At 41.8% G+C, this 22,329-nt stretch overlaps 1 protein-coding gene across 1 annotated transcript in view; it reads left to right on the forward strand.

The window, feature by feature from the left end:
- The first annotated feature begins 2,165 nt into the window (after positions 1–2,165).
- si:ch211-137a8.4 (uncharacterized) overlaps positions 2,166–22,329 on the forward strand; it is a 34,118-nt gene continuing 13,954 nt past the window's right edge. The window contains exon 1 of the mRNA XM_056441868.1: positions 2,166–2,256. The gene's annotated coding sequence lies outside the window, so the exon portion shown is untranslated. The remainder of the gene's footprint in view (positions 2,257–22,329) is intronic.

The following is a 22,329-nucleotide window of genomic DNA, read 5'->3' on the forward strand; positions in this document are numbered from 1 at the left end:
GACATAGACTCACCTCGGGATGGTTGGTCTGGGTTAATTGGCAGCACATGGTGTATCTGTAGATACAGTATAGATCATTTTTGTTTGGGAAAATGGAAGAACGAAATAAACTTGAGTTTCTACCTGAATGCTGACTCTATCGCTTCATTTGCCTCCACGGCTGCTCGGGCACCCTGACAGTTACATTCGTTGCCATCTTGGTTTTTTGCAACCAGTGAACAGAAGTTGCCGTATTTGGAACGCGGAGGATTGGCGTCGAGACGCAGTCTACGGCTCTGTTAGCGGCAGCTACCTGTCAATCACAGTAAGCCCGCCCTACAGCTGTTTGATGGTCTATTTGACTCAAATCAAGAGTTTTCTCGTATACTTCTATACAACCAGAGGAGTGGCCCCTGGTCAGTAGAAAGAATGCAAGTTTGAACACTTCCGCATCAGCTATGCTCCTCACAACCAGAGTCTGCCGGCCCCGCCCCAGAAATGTAATTTACGAGATGCTTATGGACGTGAACATGGACCAAAGACCCGTTTCTCTTTTCTGCATTTCAGGGATTTGCAGTAACATTTCTTCAACTCTAACTCCACCATGGTCATCTTCGTTTATGTCGCCAACGTTTGAAGTTGTGAGAGTGATCTGATCGCAAGTCAGTGTGGAGAAATCCACCCAAATCACTATTTTATGATCTCAAATATTAACAGATTAATGTTCAGCTACAATGACATTTAGCATGAGTGACAGAGAGGTGACGTGAAGCGGTCTCGTTAACCATGACACAAGAAGCCTCACTCTTATCACTGAAGTATCAACACAAGAGTCTCACTTGTAGCTCTTTGGAGCACTTTGCTCTTTCCTGAAGCTTCATGGATCACGTTTATTTTTGCACTTCTCTCAAAGAACAAACATGCTACAGTTTTCTTCCACAATGCATACACAAATATAAAGATATGGTGGCATGCTACAAACGCTCATTACGCCTGTAAGTGCAGCTTCAAAGTATCCGTTAACACTTGTCTTTACGCCAACTACGGTTTGTGAAGAATTGGGAAAGCCTGTGTAAGTTTGTCAGGGATGGGAACGACAACACGGTTACGGTGAAGAAAAGAACAAACATGGGTAGATCTGTGCTGGACAGACAGCGTGGAGACGCTCGGCTGGTGAAGCGCTTTCAGTGGATGGTGGAACGGAGACGTGGCGATGGTGGAACGGAGACGTGGCGATGCCGCAGCGGTGCAACTGGCTGCATTTCTAAATTCAGCTGGCTTAGTGGGGAGAACGACGTCGTCCCTCTGCCTCTCCATCTTCTCCCAGTTCTCACTGAATGGTTGATATTTGAAAGAAGGGGGTCCTCCCCCCTCCCTCTTCATGCTCTTGATGCTTTGCCCCCATTGTTCTCCTGCCTTCACACACACACACACACACACACACACACACACACACACACACACACACACACACACACACACACACACACTGGGACAAAACAATGCCTGAACCCTGAATGGAGCAGCCACCATAGGGGAGAGTTGTAAGCTGTTGGCGCCCATAGTGCTGACTCTCTCTCTCTCTCTCTCCAGCTCATTATATGTATATATATATATATATATATATATATATATATATATATATATATGGAAAGCTTGCATGCATCACGTTCTGTTCTTAGCGGCTTTAGCGCGCATATGAACCACCGAGAAGATAATTTTCTCTAAACCCTCTTAACTGGGGGATGAAATTTAGGGCGACGGGAGAGGGGGGAGGGTCTGTTGAAGGGAGGGGCTGGTGGTGGTCTTCATAGTTGCTAGGGGCAACCATAAGGGAGGGAGTGAGGTGGAAGGCGTCCTGTGCGCCTGTGGGTGTGAGATAGTGTGTGTGTGTGTGTGTGTGTGTGTGTGTGTGTGTGTGTGTGGGGGGATCTGACAACGTCCCGCTACAAGACCCCTCGCGCCAATTCCATCCCTCACAATTGGCAGAGAGAGAGAGAGAGAGAGAGAGAGACTTAGAAGATGCGCGAGAGAGCGATATTCAGTCAGTGAGAGAGAGAGACCTATAGGCACACACGGGGGGGGAGAGAGAGAGAGAGAGAGAGAGAGAGAGAGAGAGAGAGAGAGAGAGAGAGAGAGAGAGAGAGAGAGAGAGAGAGAGAGAGGGGATGGCTGGTAGGATTTAGTCCGGCAGCGTCTTTTCCCGTCCAACACATCAAGCTTATTACCTTTTCTCTCCACGCGCTTTTGGAAACGGATTTACGCGCACGAAAGGAGGTTTGTTTGGCTCACTTATGTATCTATCCTCTGCTCTCATCGGCTTCCTATTGTTTGAATTCGTCTCTTTTTCTTTTATTTATTGTTCTCGCCTCCTGGAATGAACCGTTGTAATCTCCCCGTCGGTCGCAGCTGAGGCTACAGGTCGCGGGAACACGTTTAATGGCGATTAGCTGGCGGGTAATTAGCTGTTAACGGCCACATGAAGTGCCGGTAGTAGTAGTGGGAGTGGTGAGTTTTTATTCACTGGGGTGCAAGAGGACTTGTTTTTGTCGTGGTTGGAGGGTCTCCGGTGTGCGCGAGGAGACAGGTGGCGGAGGGGGACAATGAACGGCGCTGTTGTTTGGCGACGCTGCACGCGGTGGATTGTGCCCTAAAAGCATTGATCCGGTTGCTTCTGGAGGCTATAGGGAAGAGAGAAAAAATATATGAACTATAAATAAGTCAATGTAATGCTTTAGTCAATCACATGAGCCGGATCCATCACACAGCCTGGCTCCGGTCTGGGTGTCTGGACGGTGCGTTGTGTGTGTTTCTAAGCGCGGTTCCTTCCGATGAAGCAACAACATGCAAATCATGTACATGTGGGGCTCAACAGAGGGCTTTATGATATTTCTTTATGTTATATTTTCTCATTATATTCTGGCGGTGGTTGAGCTGTTCTGTGATATGTGCTGTAAAGGTGTGTTGGTCAAATGTTAAATATACTCTAGTGCGTCTGACACGTGAGTCTGTCATCTGTTCATGTGTCTCGTGTTTGCGTGTGGATTCCGGTCCAATGGGCATGTTGGTGTTCATGTTTGCGTGTCTAGAGAAAAGCATCCAACTCCAAAGGACTATGCATTTTTAACATCAACACATCGCAATGAATGCGCGAGCAGAGAGAGAGAGGGAGAGAGAGACATAGAGAGAATGAGATGTGGGGTGGGGGGGGGGGCTCTCAGCCATTTTCGACGACGCGCGTGTAAGCGCACGCACATGGCGACAGACAGACTGAAATCACATCGTAATCACAGGCGGGCGTCCATGTGCGAGACGCGCCAACGAGGTCAGCGGAGGGGAGAGAGAGAGAGATAGATAGAGAGAGCTATAGGACACCAGAGTATTTTTTTTGGGGGGGGGGGGGGGAGAATCAAAGTCACAATTCATCTTTTCGTTATTATTATTATTGTAAGTATCTTTTTCGATCAGGAGATTTGAAGGGAGGAGGATGCCAGCCTCTTTTCTGCCCCCCACCCCCCACAATAGACAAGGGAGCTGCTTGTTGGGAATTTGGCGCTTCACTTGTTTTGCTCAATGAGGAATTCAGTGTGAGCGTCTCTCTCTCTCTCTCCCCCTCTCCCTCTCTCTTTGTTGTTGTTGTTGGTGTTGTTGTTGTTGATCTCGAAGCCCTCCGTGGACCCATCCACTCGCTGCTCTTGTATCACCTTCTATTATTAGTAGCCTTCTCGATTGGCTGATTAATTGATCATTTAACGGAAGCCCGTGTGTAGTTGTGACGTCACACTCGGTCACTATTGTTCCCCTGTGGAAATCTGAGTGTTAAAAATAACGCGTATGAATCGGTTCATTAACCCAAAGAGTAATTGTTGTGTTTTACATATAATGTTCCTATAAATCAAAGTGTCTACAGAAGGTTTATTATATATTATATTATATATTTCTAAAATGGTCCAGCGGGCTTTTGGTAATAGTATTCCTACGAAACCTTTTATATAGTGTATTAAATAAAATGGGAATTGTTTTATCTGTTATCTCTCTCTATTTTTGTTTTTAGGAATAAAAACATGTCGCCATATTAGAAGCTTTTTGCCCCCCAAAATGGAGGGGGAGGAGGTTCAGAGGAGCTCATCAGCAATGCAAATGAGGTTTTTTTTCTTTGAACGGGGGCTCGGGCACCTGCTGTCTCGAGCATGCGCGCGCGGCTGGATGGCTGACTGGCTTCCTTCCTCCTCCTTCCCCAGAGTCTCGGGAACGCGCCTCCCTCCCTCTTTCTCATAAGAATGATGTTTCTTGTCCACTGCGCGCACACACTATTGGAGCTTTGAGGATATAAAATAATTTAAAAAAATAGAAGAAGCGCTCGAGCGCGCTCTACTCGACTACTTCAAAATATGCTGTGTCTGTCTCGCGCTGCGGCCGCAACAAAAGGAGTGGAGGGGCGGAAACAAAAATAGGGGGATTTTAGTGGGAGAAACACAATAAATGGGAGGAGGAGGTGATTTAAAAGTAAGGAAGGAAAAGATAAAGGAGACAAATGGAGGATGGGAGGAGGGAGAAGGACGTTTTTAGCATTAATAACCCACTCTCATTATTAAATGCAACGAAGCCGATGTAATGTGTTTAGTGAGCTGGTTTGTGTCAAGACATCTTTACGATATCGTTATTCATTATATTGATACAGCAGCCTCCACTTGTGGGGGTCCCGGAGGCTTTATAGTGGCTAAAAAAGAACATTAGTAAACACAACCACACAGTTTGTCGTAAACCATTTGTTACACATGCTCGTAAGCGGGTATTTTAAGTTTAAAAACTGATGCAAAATATAAATCTGAAAAGCAGATGAACGATAGTGTATGAAAGAAATGCAACACACTTTCTCACACCACTTAAAAAGTGAGCGGCATCTATTTGGAGTTTTAGATGAGTTGGTCCAAAAGTCATCCAACAGGAGGTCTGACCTCTCATGTTGTCTTGTTGACCCCAAACATCACAGACATCACTCGGTCTCATCACGTGTAGCTCATAGAACAAATGCAACATGTGTCAGTGATTTGTTGAGTACTGCTTTATGGTTATTCCCCTGTATTCTTATTTGAGGTGGTGAGAGGAGGAGAATATAAAGAGGGACATGTCAGTAATGAGAAGAAGCAAAGGATGGGTGAGACAGGAAATGTACAAAGGAAAGGTGGGACCTAGAACAAAAATGGGAGGATGGCAGGACAAATGAAAACATAGAAGAGATACATGAGGAGAGATAAAATAATTTCAGGAGAATAAAGGTTGAGGAGGAAAGGGAAGACGTGTAGTGAAGTTGTCAAGAAAGGAAAGCAGTCAGGGGACAACAGGGAGGATTTGAAATGGGAAAGTAAGAAAGAGACAATGAAGGAAACCAGGGAAACTGATGTGAGTAAGAAGAGGAGAAAAATGCATAAATAATACATGTTAAAGCAGAAGAGACATCAATGGGGAGTCCAGTAAAATGAGTAGTATACAAAAGAAAGAGCGCATTGGACAATTTCAGGACAACATATTTAAGACAAGAGTTTGAGAGGACAGGATATGAAAGAGGAGAAATTAGGAGGCGAAAGGAGGACACATTTAAAAAGTCGATAAAAGAAGATGAATGAAAGGAGTAAGTAGTGGATGACAGCCGGACGATGAACGATGAACAATGGAGTAAATAAGAGGAAGAAACTGGCGGAGAAAAGATGGGAGAGACAGAAGCGATCTGTGGGCATGAACTCAGCATGGAGCCTATAAGGCGCGTGATGGTGAGGAGGAGGTGGAGGAGGTGGAGGAGGTGCATGCCAGCGAACCGCGAAGAATCCTGTTGAGCAGATGGAGGAAAATGGTTGTTTAGCCGTGGAACATGGCGTCCGTCGTGGCGAGAAGGGCTAATTGCTCTGTAACATCCAGCATATTTCCCGTTGCTCTTCTTCCTCTTCTTAGCTCCACATAAAACCAGCGAGTAGAAGCAATTCCCATCGCTCCCATTGAGGGTCATCGGAGTGTCAAGTTGTCATTGGCGTGGCCTCCTTCTCCTCTTCCCCAAGCCTGGGATCAATACAGTCGGTGGCTGAGCCGAAACAACGGCCCGATCATTAAAGGTGCCCGCCTGGGCTCTTCACCGAGGGTTAATGTTTCATTTGATGAAGGTGAAATGAGCGTGGTCTTTGCAGGAGACGCTGCATACTGGTGTCTCCGTTCAGCCTAGGGCTGCAACAACGAATCGATATAATCGCTAAAAATTGATTATTAAAATAGTTGGCAACGAATTTCATTATCGCGGCGTATAAAAAAAGCGGCGCAGGAGAAACCAGAGCGGAGGGAGAGGACAGAACGCTGCGTTGTGAGAGCCAATCAGCATTGAGCTGCTCCGCTGTTGATGAATCTAATTGGCTGCTGCTGCTCACGTGGCGCTGGATGCGGAAGTCATTCACGTCGTCGGAGACATTCACGGAGCTGAGTGCGCCTCCGGGTGACGTTATGAACCCAGACACCAGGGCGCTACATATCACGACGTGTGTGGCATTTCCACAAGAAGTATAACGTAGAAAACGTGGTTATTTATTCCGTGGCGGATGCCGGAAAATATTTTTCCACGGAGAAAGGCAACAGAGATAAGCCACGCCCCCTCACCGACACGTATGACGCGTTTAACCCACAAATAGCCAATTTCGGAGCGTAAACCGCTGTCAGTCTGTTTGTGACGGGTTCATCACCTTCCTGACCAGTGAACAGGTTCATCACCATGCTGACCAGTGGGTCTCCAGGACCTTTCCATGACTTTAAACCAAATTTCCATGATTTAACATTTTGTGAAAACTCTGTCTATACGTGACAAAGTGAAAATATGTAGTATTTAAACTAACAATGAGAATTCCAAAGCATACCGTATATATTCCGTGTAAATTAACATTTGAATAAAACAAATTTGCATTACTTTTCCAAATATTTTGGGATTTCTTTTTTTTCAATTACTTTTCTAGGCCTGCTAATAGCCATTTAAAAATTCCATGACTTTTCCTGGTTTTCCATGACCGTACGGACCCTGTTTTGATTAAAGGGTTGAAAATTATTTTAAAACAATTTATCTGATTAATCGATTAATCTAAACAAATAATCAACCGATTAATCGATTATCAAAATAATCATTAGTTGCAGCCCTAGTTCAGCCCATTGACCCGTCTGATCATTTGGCAAAGCATCTGCATTCAGGCAGATTTCTGATGTCTTACCTTTTGCAATATGCAAGACAAGCTAAATCAGCTGGAGTTTACGTTTTCGCCAAGTACACGGCGAGCCATTGTAGGCAGACAGGTTGTTGAAGTCTGCCCCCCGTCACCACATTACTGTGGCATAACTCCACTGTGCACCGTGATGGATTACGCGGCTCCGGCAGGTCTCAAGTCTCTTTAAGTTGTTTCGTCGTACTGTCGAGAAAATGAAGGGAGCTCACTGGCTGTGTCTAGTCGAGTCTTTGGCATGGATCCAAGTCCAGAGTGAGGACCGGTGGCTGGGGAGGGGGCAGCTCCTCCTGGTCACCAAGCTCTGTATCGTATTTACTTTATTCGCTGTTACAAATACCGTTAAATGCAGCCTGGAATACAATGTGTTCTCACAAGCTCAAAATGCATTCAACTCGTCAAGAGTTTACGCTGAATGGATAACGGGAACGCCTTCGCCAAACGAGTTTGCGGTTGACTCATCGGAAAAACTAAATCCTGAAGACCTCTTCACTATTTTTCGAGATGGTAGGTGGAGATGATTAGATGGCCACGGGTCATTATTCCTCTACTCAGTTTACTTGTGGATTATATTCATTGGAGAAAAAAGAAATGGTGCGTCGTTTTGTACACAGTCTCCTACAATTGAGACCCGTATTTAAAATGTGCTGAAGGTTTTTGATGGGCTGAAGGCGTTTGGAGGAGCTGAGGCTGCGGGAGGATCTCCCTACAGCGCTTCGCCCTGTTGATGCCGTGGAGGGGGAACACAACCACGTCTTCGTAGGCCAGTTTTTATCAGTGTACGCAATGCGAAAATTCTGCTTAGGTTTGTGTCATCTGTCTCGAGTTGATTCATTGAATGAGTTTCGTTGTCGTTTTTATAATCCTTTGATTGTTGAAGCCATTTGTCCAGCAAACACCCGCTGGGTCCGACTTGCAGCCTTAATGTGTTCTTGTCATTGAATATCTGACGTGATAATAATATAAAGACTCCACCTTGTGCTCTGGGAAACGATGATGTGATTGGTTTTTGATGATATCGAGAGCCAAATGATGAATTGCTTCATAAAGAAGAAGAATCAACAGATTATTTGATATGGAAAACAATAGTTTGGTGCAGGATTACAATGTATTTCTTACTATTGAGGTGTTTGTTTGTCTCGCAGCAACCAATGGCTGCACATCTACAGTCCATAAACATGAAGGACAGATGGAAAAGACAAAGATGTTGCACAGAAGAGATTAGTTGATCAGAAATAAAATATGGAGAAAAAACCTCTGCTGGGAGACTTAGTAGATAACATCAAATCGGTATTAAGCTACACAGACAGATAGCATGGGCATGGATACAATATTGAGCTGGCTTTCCAAATCAGTCTCTTCCCCCTCGCTCTGCATGTGTGTGTGTGTGTGTGTGTGTGTGTGTGTGTGTGTGTGTGTGTGTGTGTGTGTTTCCCCCCCCAAATCCTAACCGGCATGTCTGTTAGCTGTGGAAAACAGGGTCAGCCTGGAGGGAAAAAAAGAGAAAGAGAGAGCGAGCACATGATGGGCAGATAAAGGCTTGTCTGTGTCTGAGGGGAGAAGAGAGCGAGGAGGATGAGTGGAGGAGGAGGAGGAGGAGGACAGCGTGATGAAGGGGCCTCTCTGTTAAAGAAGGGAGTTGCGGCTCTATAGAAGGCTGCCATGGCGATCAGAAACAAGGCATTTAGTCTGTGAGTTGGCCTCTTATAATGATGCCACTATGAACCCAGAATGCCTTGAAACTGGGGGGTGGTTGTGAGGAATGCCTGTGGTGTGATGGAGGTGGACAAACTCGTGGGCGATTGGTCGGACCAAGAGGCCGCCGGATCCGGGTGAGAGTTTAGGGCCTGAACATTGTAGCCCCTCAGATCTGAAGTTCGACTGTAATCCTGACTCTGTGAACATGTAATTTGCTGCATAGTTAAGCCTCCGCTGGGTCAGTGAGGTTTAAGAAGGTATAAACTAGGGGTGGGTGGGAAAGCGTTGGGTTGGATGAAAAGAGGAGGAGGATCTGAGATTCCAACCGCGTCTTCCAAAAATCACGTTGATTTACGACTATTGTTCAACAGCGAATGCGCTTTGAAGGAAATGTAATGATGTCTGGACTGGATTACATGTGTTGTCAACAAAATTGGATAACACTTAAAATGATCTGCCAAAGTCCTCACTGACAACACATTTCATATGTTTTCCTACGATGTCGACCTTTTAACAGCCTCATTCTGCTGAGAGTCACCACTTTACACGGTCCCTTGTTAAACCATAACATCGACTACGGCTGCAAATTATTAGAAATATTGACTACCACTGGACTGATGCAAAAATGCTTCTGGTTGTAGCGCCCATGTAAAACCTCTGTTATAATCCCTTTTTTGTCATTTAATTACATTCGTTTAGACATGTTAACATAAAAAAATAAAAAAAAATACAAATAATTTAAAATATATATATACAGTATATATATATATATGTATATTTATATATATATACATATACACATGCACACATACATTAGGACACAATTATATATATATATACAGTATATATATGTATATATATATACATATATATATATGTATATATATTGATATACATACACATGCACACACACATACATACATAAAAACACTCATACATACCACAAAAAACTAAACAAAAAAACTAAAAGAAAACAGAAAAAGAAAAGCAACCCCTTAATTATCTTTTACTTGTAAATTTGTATACACCACCCTGCATCTATATTCGCATTTCCCTGAAAACCCAAATCCAGCCCCTGAGAATTTGACCCCTCCTCTAATTTGTAATAAAAGCCATCAGCCTTTTCCCTGCTTGGTCAGTCTGAACTGTTCTTCGCTCTGGCAATCAAACTTTCGACAGCAGCCGTCTCCGTCATGAGTTTGAGCCAATCGGTGAGCGTGGACGTATGTGGGCTCTTCCAACCCGTCATAGTTCTTGACGTTCTGGACGTGAACACAGATCCCGGGGTTGAAGCTTCTGGTGATGTGTTTGCTTGTAACTCCTCGCTGGTGGACCGTAACACGCCAAATACATGTCTGTATCTGGCCACTTGCTGTGTATTCTACTCAGTCTCTAATAGGACTGGTGTTTTTAGGTTGCATTCATGGACAAAGGGCTGCAATGTGACACAGAACCCGTCTTCAGTTTGAGAACAGAGTTTGATTTTTACATCAGGACAGAAAGTGCACAGTTGGAATTGAGATTGATTTTTGGAAACCAAAAGATCCAGTAAGCTTTTGGTCAATGATGCATTTCTGCTTCCATTTGCCCACGGCTCCAGGTTTTTGTCTTGCAGACTTTCCTGCAGCTTTAGTCAATCTGGACTGAGCTGGAAGCTTTGGACCAACAGTTGCAACAACAACCAACAATGGAAAATGACAAAGTTGAACGTTCAGTAGGAAAACATTTATGAGTTTGGGCAGACCGGATTTCAAAGGATTCATTTCCTTCTGCCTCCTGTGCAGAAACAAATGGTATTAAACCAAAAACATCAGTCATTCATTCCCTGACTGAAGATACATTACAGCATTAAATTGCTTTAAACTGCCATGTTTAACCGACAGTAGATGTGATTTTATTATGAAGATCAGTTATGTTTGGAAATTGGGGCAAACATTTGAAAAGATGTCAAGATTCAGGAGAAAAGTTTATTTATTTTCTTCACACAGTGAAGCCTGAATTTGGTTTGGAAACTTCTGCATCTGAAACATCACTTCACAATGACAAATAATAAGTCATAGCTGCTCTCTTTCAAAAATAACTAGCGCTTCAACGAATTCCTTTGTAAAGAAATCAGTCAATTAACAGCCTATTTATATATTTTTTATCTCTCCAGCTACAGCCCAGCTATTGATGGGGACAGATGTGTAAAGCTCTATTAAATCTCTTATATTGGATCCTGAAATAAAGTCATGTGGCTGCTGTGAGGTCCCTGTTCACCATAATCTGTATTTATTCTGCAGTTTATCATTCTTTTTTTTTTTTGTTACTCCTGAAAGAACACAATAATTATAATAAGAATCATAAAACTGTTTACTGCCACGTCGGAAATACACCAGGTCAAAGGGCAAAACTGCCCTTAAGAAATATAATGTTGCCCCTGATATCACTAGGAGAGGGGGAAACAATACCCCATCATTTCCTCTTCCAATTATGATAATTTAATGAACATGTCAAAAACATCGTAGCCTATATGACCCGGTCCAGAATGAATTATGCTACTGCCTAATAGTCTTATTATTGCCATTTGATGACTATTTCTCATTTACTGTAAGCCTAAATAATATTATTTTAAAAAAAAGGTTAAATGTTATTTCACAAGTTTCAAAAATTTACCCCAATTTATTTTTAGATGTGGGGGTAAAAATTGCCCCCTAAAAAATATGTAAATGTCCTACCCTGGCCAGGACTGATGGTTAGAACCTGCTGGTGCTCGTGTTGCTCCGCAGGTGTGTGGTGGTGTGCGGCCCTGCTCTGGGCTGCTGCCTGTACGTCCTCCTCCACCTGTAAACCCGTGTGAGCGCTTTACGTGCAGCCCCTCCTGAACCCTCTGGTGGATTTAACAGCTTACATCAAGTGCCATGTCATTTTAAACGTTATTGCTCCCTGCAGGGAAATCCCCTTTTCTCTCGAACCCTCGGCTCTCAGGGGTCAGAGGTCGGAGATGAGGTCACCTACAGAGAAAATAAGGAGGACGACAGTCTGCAGGTTTACGCTTTTGCTTGAGGACGCGTCGGCAGCCGTTTGTTAAAGTGCCAGAAGGTCAAAGACACAATCTGGGCTTTAAATAAAACAAAAAGACTTTTGAGGAAAGAAAATAGCTAAATAATACAACAACTTTTAATGCATAATTATTCTTTTTTGTTTGTTTTTGTTTGTATTTTTTATTCAGTCAATCAAATCAAATACAATACAATATTTCCTATATAATATACAAAAGAGAAAGACTGAAAAGGTATAGGTAGAAGCAAAAAAATGCTTATAAATTCCTATCCTAAATTGAAATCAAAATAAATCAGAAAATTAATATAAAATAAAGAAGAAAATAAAACAACAACAAAAAAACAACAATAAACAAAATGAAAAATGTGTGTGATTCTCAGTAATGAACTAATATATAGTTTATATTCATTCCTCATCTTGTTGGCCCCTGCTTGAGTATGACCTTTTCTTAGTACTCTCTATTTCTCCCTCTGCCCCACACTCACAGCTGTCTCTTCTTTATTTGTGTTTTACTTTTATTTAGCCGTGATAATCTCATGGAGATTTAGAATTTCTTTCACAAAGGTCCTGGCCAAAGTGGCAGCGTATAAATTTCAACACTTAACAAAACAAATAACAGACAAAGAAAAAAAAGAAACCTGCGAAAAAAAAACACAGCAAATCATGTTGTATTGTTGTCCAGGTGTAAACAATGGGGCTTATGATAAAAGGAAGAAGAATCATTTATCTGGAGAGGGCAATGAAATACATCAAGAGGACCATGAGCCTTCATTTAGATGTGTTTTCAGTTTTCATATATTTATAAAGGCAATATATCATCAGGCTATGTGACTAAGTGCTGATGTACGGCCAGTATAATGTTCACCATGTTCAGCATCTTACTTTAGCATGTTCACAAGCTCAAACAGCAGCTGGTGTTTGGTTGTAAATCATTTTGGCCCTTTGCCTGTGTGCATAACATTTGACCAGGGAGTGGATATAGAGAGCGATCCTCTAGAGACCGTCAATATCTGTAGCCCATTTCATGGCAATCCACTTATTTTATGTCGAGATATTTCAGCCAGCAGACATTTCCACCCCTCGAGCCGAGCCTTTTCTACCTATAGGTCAAAACTGTTCAATTATATACAATATGTGAATGTTCCTGTAATTTATAGGGCAGGAAAACATCGAGATTATGACCGTAAATCGCGGGCGAATCATGTATCTGTTTTAACAATCCCAAAAGTTCAATCTTTCTTAATAAGCCACGAGCCCTCTGCTGCACAGAAATGTCGCTCAACATTCTTCCTTTCTTTTTTTGTGGACCAACTGAGTTGAAAATAAATGGACCCTCCCAGCGTGGCACATGAAAGCCTTTTTCAGAACCCTCTCATCTTCTGGGGCACAACTACAACAGCAGGGATAATTAGTGAATTGTATTTTTGAAAATATAGGTCTGCATGGAAATGAGAGCGTAGAGCAAAACAACAAAAAACCTCAAACTGCTCGAGAGACGGAAAAAGAAGACAAATGGCTCTGAGGCAGATATTGAGAAAAAAAGAATGTATTACTGTGGATTAAAAACCGATTGCAGGCACACACACTGTTACATCTCCACAGGGCCGCTACATCTGCAGGAATAGAATAACATCACACAGCAACTTATCAAAGGAAGACCACAGAGAACAACAATACACATGTTTAGAGCTGTGACGAAGAATTTCCAGTACTTAATAAATCCTGATTGTTTTTATGATTTATTGATTAATCGATCATTTCACATCTAATATCAGAAACACCCATCACAATTTCCCCGTAACGACATGTTGTTAATCTAACATGACACAAATCTTAAAAAACATATCATCAGTGATCTCTTAAAGCGGCTTGTTCCTGTAGGTTTCATCAAACAAACAAAAGGAAATTGTACATTTGTTATGGATTATTTTCCCGCCAGGTCACTGAGTATCACACGTGAAAATGAAGGGTGAAGGGTGGTCCTGGACATGAAAGCATATATATTTATACATATATATATATATATATATATATATATACAGTAAACAGTATATATATAATGTGTATATATATATCATATATATATCATTGTTTAAATATATATATTTATAAATATATATATTTATTGATAAATATATAAATAAATATATATATACACAAATATATATTAATTTATTTATAAATATATAAATAAATATATTTATTTATTTATTTATAAATATATCAATAAATATATATATTTACAAATATATATATTTATAAATATATAATCATTGTTTAAGACATTTAATAGGAAGGAGGGAGCAGGCCCTAGAGACTAGAGAGGGACAGCTGAGTGATGTGTCGTCCTGTGGGCTGAAGCCAGTTTAAATTGGCTGCTCTCCTCACTCTGGATTAGACCTTTACACTAAAAGGCCCTCTGAGGGCAATCTGCTGCAGCAACACACCCGGCTTTAATCCACAGCAACAACAACAACAATGCATCTGGCTGACGCTCGGTGGGGCAGATCACACCACGCCAGGCGTGCTCATCCACGTTCCATGTCAACATGTTATAGTCCATTTTGGATGGGTGAGAGCAGATTAAATCAGCGTATGAAAGAAACGAGTAGCCAGACAAATGGTCGCAGCTTCTATACCTGGCAGCCATCTTTGTTTGGGCCAAAGAAGAAGCAGCTTGCTGAATGATTTTGAGGTCTTTCACAGCAGCAGGACAGAAGGGACTACCAATAATACAAGTTACTTGAACAATAAGAGATTATTTGCACAAAGTAAACATGTCAAACGGTTTCTGGTTCCAGATTGCCCGATGTTAAACTCTGCTCTTTTTCTTTGTTTTATATCTTTGTAAATTGACTATTTTGGGGTTTGGAAGTATTCGATGAGTTGGAACTGAGAACAGGTAGTATTGAGAGTCTATGCTCTCTGTGCCAAGTGTAGGACTATAGGAAGTGGCTATAATTCAATTAAATTCAGTTTATTTGTTTAGCCCATTTTCACAAATTACTAATTTGTCTCAGAGGGCTTTACAATCTGTACACATAGACATCCCTGTCCCAAAACCTCACATCGAATCAGGAAAAACTCCTAAACAACCCTTAAAAGGGAAGAACCCTTCAGGAGAGCAACAGAGGAGGATCCCTCTCCAGGATGAACAGGTGCAATAGATGTCATGTGACCAGAAGGAATCATCACACACAAATTAAAACACAGTAACAACACAATCACTGAATATGACAGAGTGTATGAATAGTTGGTAGTAGTCCTATTCCACGACCCAGACCTCGATGATCCATCAGCAGATAGGATCTATGTCGTCTCATAGGGTCCGATGACCCCATGAGACGTGAAGTCAAAAGGACTCCTGGAAGAAAGCAGAGTTAGTAATGTGCAATAGAGAGATAAAAATGCATTCATAAGGAGAGAAAAAAGAGGAGAGAGATGCTCAGTGTATCCTAAACGTCCCCCAGCAGCTATAAGCCTATAGCAGCATATCAAGGGGCTGGACCAGGTGAACCTGATTCAGCCCTAACTATAAGCTCTGTCAAAGAGGAAAGTCTTAAGTCGACTCTTAAACGAGGTGACTGTGTCTGCCTCCCGGACTGAAGGTGGAAGCTGGTTCCATAAAAGAGGAGCTTGATAACTGAAGGCTCTGGCTCCCATCCTACTTTGTAAGACTCTGGGAACCACAAGTAGCAGCTCTCTAGTGGGGTGATATGGTAGTATAAGCTCCAAGGCTTTGTAGGTTAAGAGAAGGATTTTAAAAGGGATTCTTGATTTTACTGGGAGCCAGTGCAGAGCAGCTAGTGCAGGAGTGATGTGATCTCTTTTCTTAGTTTTAGTGAGAACACGAGCTGCAGCATTCTGGATCAACTGGAGGGACCTAAGAGACTTATTAGAGCAGCCTGATAATAAGGAGTTGCAGTAATCCAGTCTCGAAGTAACGAACGCGTGAACCAATTTTTTTGCATCTTTTGAGACAAGATGTGCTTGATTTTTTAAATATTACGTCGATGAAAGAATGCAGTCCTTGAGGTTTGCTTTGCATAATCAACCTATTGGCTCAATCATTTCAGAGAAAATAACATTCAACAATGAAATGCATTCATTCAGTTTCTGCCAATATGAATACCACCTTCATTGAGAGCTAATTTCCTTGATCAATCTTCGGAGGCCTAGAAGAGTAGTCAAAGCTTCCTATTGCATCATTGTGGTACAATAAATACACGTCAAATCTGATCGGCTCCTCCCCGAAAGGCTCACTAGCTGGCGCACAATCATAGAACATGGGAATGATTGATTTGTTTTCAAAAAGAGTCCAGAGGGAGGGTGTCATACTAAAACAATGTATGGGTAAGAATTACTATTCTGCAATAATGTAAGTGATTTTCAATAATAAACAAAAGTATTTTGTTTCAAGAACGTTCTATTGTAAATCAGCCATCAATCATTTGGGTCCCAGGCTTCATTCTTTTATGGACCATTTCACAGCCAACACCATTAAAGATATAAGCACAGGTATATATATATATATAGTTATAGTTATATTTCTATATATATAAATATATATATTTCTAAATATATTTTTATATATATAGATATATATATAAATATATATATGTATAATATAAATATATTAATTTCTATATATATATATAGTTATAGTTATATTTCTATATATATAAATATATATATTTCTAAATATATTTTTATAGATATATATATACAGTATATATAAATATATATAAATATATTTATTTATAAATATATATATATATATATATAAATATATATATATATATATCATTGTTTAAGAACATTATAGGGGTCTGGATCAGTCTCTCAGCGTTGTGCAGAACATCCCATCAGGATCTGTGTTGTTGCTTTGATCTTACTGGCTCACAGTTTGACAGAGGGGGAAGAACAAAGATCAAACTTAAATAGGTAATCAAGACAATCAAACTGATATTGCATTCTGCTTTGATTTATATTGCATCAATTTCACCTTCACTGCATTTTTTGGGAGGGTGGATGTTTTTTTTAGGGCTTATTAGTCCTCAGCAGATGCTGTGCAAGGCCAAATGAACTCCCGAAGCGAGGACGTAATGAGGTGTTTGGATCATTATTTGCGTTTCCTGATGTTCGTGTAAATTTGGAGGATAAAAACATGCAGTTGTTCCACGACAGTTTGCGTTAAAGCAGCAACCGCGGAGATGAGATGCTGTTGCTGCTTCGAGGCAACTGAGCAGAAAGCATTGCTAGAGATATCATCACACAGGCAGCTGCTGTACGTGTGTCACACGGCACGGACTATTCAACCCTCGGAATCAGCAGGAGCTGCTGCAAGATCAGTTTGTCTGCCTAAGAGCGAGATTTCTCTAAAACCTTTGGAGCAGCTCTCCCTGAAATATGGCAGTTGACAGTTTGGTCTCGAGCCAATGAGCAATTGATTAGATTTTTTTTACAGTGATTTGTGTCTGGCATTTTGTTGTGTAGCTGTGAAAGTAAAGAGGGCTTTGGTTTAAATTCCGGCCGGGATGTTTTTCAGCATCAATAAATTTAATTACGCCTAAATAAAAGAGATAAGTGTCGGTTGTGATATCTTTGCTGCTCCGCCGTCTTGGGGCCACTTGTTCCCTGAGTGGGATGCGTTATATTCCTCCAATGGGACCAAAGACTGACCAATCATATCCTCCTCCTGGCGGCAGCCCACAGTCTCCACAGTCTCAACACATGTACAACTAGAGATGCAGCCTCTCCAACGGTCTCTCCTCGAAGATGCAGAACGGAGAAAGAAAGGTTGACATTGTTTTTACACCTCTGCCCTCTTGGCTCATGTCAGAAGATTTGTCCTCACTTGCTGTCAAGTGGAATGCCCGTCAGCTCTCTGGACCCCCAGAACCCGCCACGTGTTTGCAAAACTGGAGTCAGGAAGAGCGGCAGGCTCTGATTGGCCAGGTGCCTTGAAGAGAAAGCAGCTGAGGTCGGAACTTCTCTTTCATTCTTCAGAAAAGAACCCATTCAGCCCCTTTGGAGCATCCTGAGCCCTGAAGGCATAAAGCATACTAATGCTTTTAAGATATGGTTACCTTTAAGCAAAAGAAGGTGTCGACACAGCGGGCTGACTTTATACCACCGGCATGGATTCCAAAATTATGCAGTCATCCATAAGATTGGGGAAAATATTCAACACATATTAGTAATACAGTTTGAATTGGTTGAAATGCATTTTGTGATATTTTATTTACAAAAAAAGCACATTATTTGGACATTATCCTCCAATTAGAGTCATATTTAGTCATATTTAATGAGTCATGCTGATTATACGCCATAGTCCTGGGAAACGTATCGACGCGTCTTCCCTCAGATCGACTCCCTGCTGCGACCTTTCACATGGTCGCATGTTCGCTGTCGGCGTGTTTTGATGCCGGTCCCGCTCTTGTCTCTGTCTGGACGCGATTTCCATTTCCGCTTTTCGGCTTTCTGAGAAAGTCCCAGGTTAAATTCCCACAACAGGAGGGGGTATGTCGACCCGCTCTGTATCAGTGGAACTCCGACGGCTCCGCGATGTGTGAACGCTCCAGCCGGTTTTCCTGCAGGCTTGATTCCGCTCAATGTGACCGGCGGTGTCTTTCTTTATAACAAAGTGTTCCCAGCTCCATATTTCACGAGTACAACTCCGTACATCACCTGCCATGCCACCGTGAGTGGCCTTTACATTATGCAAAATCATTTTAAAATTCAAAAGTCATCAAGTGCCCTTAAGAAATAGTTTTTTTCCCTTCAGATCAGAACTTTCTGCATGATCAATATTTATTCCGGTCTCATATACATTAAAGCACGAGGATGACTGAGACTCCCCCCTCGATCCGTTTGAGACTGATATGATCAGAGATCGTCTGATATTGATAATTGATTGCCATGCTTTTGCATTTCAATTTAAAACTCACGTGAACATTATTGACCTGATATTTACTTTTCAGTAAATACAGTTGTTTGTGTGTGTGTGTGTGTGTGTGTGTTCAAACTGTGTCGAAGCTGTGTGACAAGCTGCTTGGACTGACATGAGGGAAACTATTTGTTAGCAGTAGTCCCCCCTCCCCTCCCCCCACACATGCAGCACTACAGTTCAATTCCAAATGTATTCGATAGTAACTTTGTTTGTAGAGGAGAACCAATGATGGACAATGTAACGTGATCCCCATCTGATTATATTTAGAAGCACGTAATGCAAAATGTTCATGGGAAATCGATTCAGGATACTTCATCTGTTTCTTCAATCATGCACCATCCCCGGTACATTTAATTTCCATGGGATTTATTGTGCTATGGGAATGGGCCAAATTAAACACGCAGTTCTACCTTCACTCTTATCTTAAAACACATTCTGCTTCTCAACTCCCTCAAACAGCTCCGGCCTCACCTCCACATGAGGCCGCTTTCCATATTCAGGCCCTGAAAGGTCGCACATCTGCACCACAAAGGGTTGAACCGAGGAACCGACGCCGCCGCGTGTTTGCGTTTGAATGCACTGGGTTGAGGACATGTTGGTAGGAGGAAGGTGTGAGGATGAGGGCGTTTATCAAAGTGTGAGAGGGAAGCTGTGATTTGGCACTCAGCCGTCTCCCCATTGACCCCCATTACAGCTGCATTAACTGGAGGATTAGATTGCCATCAGAGAGTGAGAAACAAATGCAGCTGCAAACTGATGAGGTATGAAAGAGCTCAAATAATGACAAAGTCATCTGAAGCAGAAGCGTTTCGCCTCCAGAACTTTGGAACTTTCGAATATAATAGAACTTTCTGTGAAAAGAAGTGCCCGACAAGATAATAGTGCTCGTTAAATGTAGTGAATTATGAAAACTGAAGAGGAAAGATTGATCCTGTGTCTGAGAACTGCAGCACAGGAGCAGTGGGTCGCATGCTAACCTGCTCACCTTTTTGCTTCTACCTATACCTTTTCAGTCTTCGTCTTTCCAGAACCATAAGCAACTGAGCGCTACCTGAACATGGCTCCGGAAATGATGAGTCATGCATTTGACACAATACACAGAAAATTCCTTTGTCTGTGGACATTTTGTGGCATTGAGGACACATTCATTCAAGAATGTTGACGGGAAAAAAAACCAAAAAATTTATTGATTGCATTTTTAAAAAATTGTATTTGTACATACAGACTTGAATGTTGTGTCCCGCTTCAGAAATTGAAACACAAATCCACTTCCGGCTATAAACAAACACAAAGAGGAGGCCGTCTCTCATCTCTCACTCAGCTGGTATTATTCACGGTGACCTCATCATTTACACATCAAGCACTGATTGGCCTCCTGGTGCATCGGTCCTCCACAGCACAACATCCTGCTCAGGGTTTGTCCTGCATAGAGAACATTTGCATTTGCATGTCAGCGAATATGTTCTCAATAGTATGTTTCAAGTAGGCTACAGCCGAACCCTCGTTCTGTTTTGATCAATAGTAATCGAGTTGATAAGCGTGTCTTCTTGTCTGATCAATACGCAACTGTGAGGTGCGCGAATGGACAGAGAGACACAGACCGTGTCAAAAAAATAGTTTGGGAGCACCGAAGACCCATTTTGACCCAGGAAAAACCTGCTGCTGCTTCTTGTCTCTTTGCAGTTGCATGTGAGAACGCACCAGATGTTGGCTGTGGAAGGTTTTGGAAAAATAAATGTGTTATTATTTTTTAAACACCAGTAAAAAACAATCCGGATCTCATCACGTTGGAACAGGGTTCATGATGTCATCTCGAGAAGCATCCGCTTGAATCTCGCTTCACATTAACACGCTGCAGAACCTTTTTTGTTCTTTTAAAAAAAGCTGAAAATTAAATCAGCTTCGAATACATCACAAACATTATCACTTTTTAAAATAGTTTGAAGAGTAAACACCGGGGGGAAAAAGCCAACGTTTCGTTAAAATGAGGTACTACGTCACGGTTGCATGACTTCACAAAATATATATATATATTTTTTTTTTTAAATTTTATATTAATTTTCTGATTTATTTTGATTTCAATTTAGGATAAGAATTTATAAGCATTTTTTGCTTCTACCTATACCTTTTCAGTCTTTCTCTTTTGTATATTATATAGGATCATATTGTATTGTATTTGATTTGATTGAGTGAATAAAATACACAAACAAACAAACAAACATCAACACTATTAAGCTAAAGGCTTCGAGTGGGTTACTTATTGACACATTTTATGTCAGAAAACAGAACATCAGAATATCTAAAGCTTGTGTTAACCACAGAACTTATTTCAGGCATCCACCACAAAACTCACTGAATAAAATATAGACTTTGAGTCGAGGGAGCTGAATGTGCAAAAGGTCTCATCTCCTGGTTTCAGGACTCCTTCCTGCAGCACTCAATGACACCTTACTAATATTTTATAGTAAGTTTCACAAAGTTCCCTTCTCAGAATAGTCCTCATTATGACAATAACAGCCTTTTCCACACTACACTGTTGGACTCTCCGATTGTTGAACAACGTGCCAGATCTTCGGACATATACAATATGGGTGTCCCACAGGACAGATGTTCTTTACATCAGAACATATTCTTCAAGTTACTGTAATAAGTTGGAGTGGTGATGATTGGGGCTGCAACGCGGTGTAGTGGATGTCCCCGTCACCTCACAGCCCGGGTTCGATCCAGTTTCCATGTTCTCCTGATGGCATTGGGGTTCCCTCTCGGTTCTCCAGCATCCTCCCACAGTCCAAAGACACGCAGCTCGGGTTAACTGGAGACTGTGCACGTGATTGGTTGAGTGCGAATGTGCGTAGGTTTCACTGTGAGTGAATTCTGCCTTTGCCCAATGTCGACTAGCGTCGGCTCCAGCGCCCCCGCGACCCTCAACAAGATGAGTGGCTTGCATGATGTCGTGATAAAATATTAATTGTCACACTCAGCTCAATGCCTGTCAATGGCGGCACATGTTCCTTGGTTTTTAACTTGTTGAACTTCAAAGATACGCCACACGTGTCCTTAATTACCTTCGCATTGAAAATGCGGAAGGTTATGTTTTGATCGCTGTGTATTTATTTATTTGTATGCGTGTTACTCGCATAACACAAAAAGTATTAAACCGAATCGCATGAAATTTGGTGGAATGATTGGTTATTATCCGGGGACCATTTGATTAGATTTTGGGATCGATCGGGTCAAAGGTCAAGGTCATGTAAAGGTCAACATCTTCTTGAATCGCATGAAATTCGGTGGGATGATTGGTTATTATCCGGGGACCATTTGATTAGATTTTGGGATTGATCAGGTCAAAGGTCAAGGTCATGAAAAGGTCAACATCTTCTTTTTACCATAGCACGGTCAATTTGTATCCAA

Source organism: Pseudoliparis swirei, chromosome 20 (genome assembly GCF_029220125.1).
Source record: "Pseudoliparis swirei isolate HS2019 ecotype Mariana Trench chromosome 20, NWPU_hadal_v1, whole genome shotgun sequence".
Lineage (NCBI taxonomy): Eukaryota > Metazoa > Chordata > Actinopteri > Perciformes > Liparidae > Pseudoliparis > Pseudoliparis swirei.